The sequence below is a fragment of the Schistocerca americana genome, chromosome 2 (assembly GCF_021461395.2).
Source record: "Schistocerca americana isolate TAMUIC-IGC-003095 chromosome 2, iqSchAmer2.1, whole genome shotgun sequence".
NCBI lineage: Eukaryota > Metazoa > Arthropoda > Insecta > Orthoptera > Acrididae > Schistocerca > Schistocerca americana.
Window position 1 is genome coordinate 270,253,944 of NC_060120.1, and position 4,777 is coordinate 270,258,720.

Here is a 4,777-nt window from a genome sequence, read left to right on the forward strand (position 1 = left end):
CCTGTTCTTTCTTCTCCTCAAGTTGGCACCGTTGTCTGATCCTGTGGCTCTCTCTGCCTTTTGCTGACAAACTATTATTACCAACGCTACCATGTGGTCGCCTCTCAGCTGGAGTTCAACCAGTACCATAAACAGCCTGGTCAGCCATATCATTCCTGGGTCATGGACTTGCAGGGTCTCAGCCGTCGATGCGAATTTACGTGCACCAGTCAGCAGTGTAGGGCTTCGTATGTGGACTCCCTGATCCGGGATGTGGCGGTTCAGTTGGCTTCCGATCCTGAGGTCCGTACTGTGGCGTTGAAACTAGACAACGCCTCCGTGGAAGAGATTCTCTGCATTGCCCACTCCTTTGAAATTGCTCAAGCGGCTAACGAGAGTCTTAGGGCGCGACCGCAGGTGACGGCGATCGCGGCGTCACGATGGGTTTCGCCCTTGCGACGTCAACGTGGCCTCGCCGACATAGGCCGGCGCCATCGGGACTCCTCGTCGTCTGACGTCTCTATGGCATCGGCGCCTTCGGTCGCCCCTTGTCGCCGGTCGCGCGGCCCACTTCCATCTTGCCCACAGTGCTTTACTGCCCATTCGTGGGCTGATTGTCCCCACCGCAGGAAAACGTGCATGCTGTGTCACAATGAGGGCCACATCCGATCGGTTTGTCATAGTCGCTCGCCTCGATCCAGTCCTGCCGCTCCTGGGCCTCAAGATACCGTCTCTGCTCTGCAATCGGTGGTCCCACAGGATGACCCATCTGCACGGAAGCTTTTCCTCAATCTCCGCATTTTCAAGGGGGATGTCAGTTTTCAGGTCGACACTGAGGTCACCGTCTCCCTGATTAATATGGCGACACATACGCGGCTGGGCTCTCCTGTGTTGTCGCGTGCCTCTCGCCGTTTGGTCGCCTACGGAGACGGTTCCATTCCCCTTCGTGGGCAGTTCGTTGTCCAGGCGACGTACAAGTGGGTTCCACAGCTCCTTACCCTCTTTGTCGTCGACCGTCCGTCGGCATCCAATATTTATGGCCTGGATGCGTGTCAACTGATTGGCTTTTCAATTTCCGACGAAGTTAAGGCCGTTTCCATGGCTGTTCCCTTTCAGGACTTGGACGATCTGTGCTCCGCTTTTGCATCGTTGTTTGCACCGGATCTCGGATGTGCTTCCGGCTTTCAGGCGCACATCACCCTATGGCCAGATGGACAGCCTCGCTTTTTTCCGGGCCCGGCCACTTCCAGTGGCCTTACGGCCAGCGGTCAAGCAGGACCTTAATCGGCTCCAGGCCGCTGGCGTGCTGGAACCTGTAACTTACGGTGATGGGCGACACCACTGGTGGTCATACGGAAACTCAATGGGTCCCTTCGGCTGTGTGGAGCCTTCGGCGCTACAGTCAATGCTTAGTCCTTCTTTGACACTTACCCCATTGCCTAAGAGGAAGACCTTCTTGCCAAGCTTGCCGGGGGAAAGCATTTTTCCAAGATCGACCTGGCTGAGGTATACCACCAGTTGCCCTTGGATGCTGAATCTCAGAACATAATGGTTATTAACACGCCTTTCGGATTGTATAAGTACAAGCGTGTTCCCTTTGGTGTCTCTTCGGCGCCGGCCATTTTCCAGCGATTTCTGGAGCAGCTTACACAGCCTATCCCTGCATGTGTGAAGTATCTGGATGACATCTTAGTCACCGGGCGTTCCCGCCAGGAACATTTGCAAAACCTCAGCGCCTTATTTGACACTCTGCAGTCTGCTGGTCTCCGCTGTCGGCTGGACAAGTGTTGTTATTTTCAACCAGAGGTGGAATACTTAGGCCACTGGCTTAGCAAAGATGGCATTCGCCCTTCGCGTTGTAATGTCGTTGCCATTGAGGCCCTTCCTCGTCCAAAGGACTTATCTGAACTGCAGGTGTTTCTGGGCAAGGTTACTTATTACTTAAAGTTCTTGCCACAGGCTGTCTCTGTTGCTCAACTCCTCAATCACTTGCGTCGCAAAGGGGTACCTTTTGTTTGGACTCCCGCCTGTGACCAGGCTTTTCTCCGTTTAAAGGCGATGCTGAAGTCCACCCCTTGCTTTACCCCCTTCTCTCCGGACCGCCCCTTGGTTGTGGCACCTGATGTGTCAGCGTATGGCATTGGGGCCGTCTTCGCGCACCGGGATGCCGATGGCTCCACACAGCCCGTCGCTTATGCCTCTAAGACGTTGACCCTAGCAATCCTGAAGTACACCCAGATTGAAAAGGAGGCCCTGGCGATCATGATCGTTGTCCAAAATTTTCACATCTATCTCTTTGGGGCAAAGTTCATCCTCCTGACGGACCATAAACCGTTGGTTACACATTTCGGGCCCCACTCCCACCTTCCTGAGTGGACGGCTCAACGTCTCCAATGCTGGGTATTGTTTTTACATAATTACGCTTACACCATCTGGTATAAGCCCACCGCCCAGCATGCTAATGCGGACGCTTTGTCACGTCTCCCAGCAGGCCCCGATCCCGCCTTTGACCAACAGAGGGTCCTCTGCTTTCACATTGATTCCGCCTGCCGGGATGCGCTGGACAGTCTTCCTCTTATGGCTGCTGACGTTGCTGTGGCTACCCGCCACGACCCTGTCTTGCGGCAGGTTCTCAACTAAACGGTCCATGTGTGGCTGCCCTATGTTCGTCATTGGATGCAGTCCGATTTTAGCCCCTGGCGCCACCTGTCCCACAGGATCTCTATGGTCGGTGATGTCCTTTCGTTGGCCATGGAGTCGGATGCCCACTGGGTGGTCATCCCTCCAGAATTGCAGCTTTGGTTGCTCAGTTTGTTACACTGCGGGCACTGGGGTATGTCCCATATGAAAGTTTTGGTTCGCCAGCATGTGTTTTGGCCTGGCATCGATGGCGATATTGGCCGCCTGGTCCATGGGTGTACTGTCTGTGGGCGTCACCAGACGAGCCCCCCTCAGTCGTTTGCACCCTGGCATGTGCCTCGCCGGCCCTGGGATCACATCCATATCGATTTTGTGGGCCGTTTTTGGGGTCCATATGGTTACTCATCGTTGATGCCTACTCCAAATACCCCTATGTTGTCCGAATGGCATCCACCACCACGGAGGCTACACTCATGGCCCTGGCCCAGGTTCTCGCTATTTAGGGCCTGCCCCACTCGTTGGTCTCCGATAATGGTCCCCAATTCACAGCATTCTCCTTCCATGACTTCTGTCAGGCCAACGGTATCAAACACATCTGTAGGCCCCCTTTCCACCCATTGTCCAATGGCGTGACAGAGAGGCTTGTTCGCACTTTTAAACAGCAGTTGACTAAGGCGGTCGACACATCCCCAACCATGTCGGCCCTCACCCTGTCTCTGAGCACTTATTGCACTACGCCCATTGACGGACGCAGTCCGGCAGAGCTCCTTCATGGGCGACAGCCGTGCACCCTGCTCCATTTGGTGAAGCCATCCTCCTCCCGCCCCCACCCCTGGCCTTCATGGCGGTATGCCCCCGGCACAGCCGTGTGGGCCCACGAGTACAGGCACAAGGCGGGTTTGATACCCGCCACGGTCGTCACGGCCCATGGGCGGCGTGTGACGTCGGTGCAGACGTCGAAAGAATTGAAACACCGCCATCATAACTACCTCCGTCCTCGTGCTGCCACCACCTCTTTCCCTACCTCCTTAGGGTACTGACGTAGTCCTCGAGTCACCGTCCCAGCCCCCAGTAGCCGTCTCCCCGCGGGGCTGCCGCCGGCCCTCTCCGCCTCCATTGGCGGCTCCTATCCCCTGTCCTGGACTCTGGATCGGATGTCATGGATAACTCGGGCGTCCCTTCCTACCCGCCAATTGCAGTTGATACGCCCAGTTCCTCTTCCCACTGCCGCCCACCTCGGCACCGTCCGGTGCGTTTCCGCCCCTACGCGCAAGGTTCAGGGGGGGGGGGGGGGGGCGATCTGGTACCAGGGTCCGCAGAATTTGAATCCGCACCAGACGTCATGGACGTCGAAAACCGATAGAGCTCTCTGCACCATCGCGCCGTAAGCCGTGGCGGCGCGCGCCTCCTGGCCCGCTTTTAGTCTGAGGGCGCCACAGTGAAACACGTGGTCCCAGCGGCCAATAGCGGCGCCCCCGATAGCATACTTAAGCGCCTGCCGCGCGCTCAGCCAGCAGTCTAACGTCGTGTTGCGTCTCACAACATATTGTCTCAGACAGCGTATTCACCTCGTGTTTCCATTCCAGTGGACGTGGTCGTCTTGTTTTGGTTCTTTACTGTGTTGTCTGTTCTTGTTGTGTCGTAAGGTCCTCCGTTGGTCGTGTCGGGCCTCTCCCATTGTGTTGTTGTTGTTCGCAGGCCGCTCCGCGGGTCCCGCCGCGTTTCCGTCAATACTACCCCGGCGTCAATTCATTTAGTCAAAATACCCGGGAAGTCAAATATTGAATAACCGTATCAGGCTCTGTATAATAATCTTCTTTGAAAAATTGTCGCTTATTAATTTGATTGATTTCTTGTAAAGAAACCTCATTTCGGGCTTAAAAAGTTCGTTTAATAGTACAACTTTAATAGACCCCTGAAATAAATGTTCAACCTCACTACACTACTACATTACCGTCAAATCAAACAAGAGTATGCAATTGCCCATATTTCTGCAAAGTCCAGAGTGTGTTAAATTGGCTAACAGTGCCAGATAAGTAAGCACTACACACCCAGTGATTAGAGTGCCAGCACTGCGCAGTAGGCTTACGAAGTGCTGCAGCATGCTCGCTTTGCTCCGCAGAAACTAAGTTCACAACTTGCAGCCAAGCAACACTTC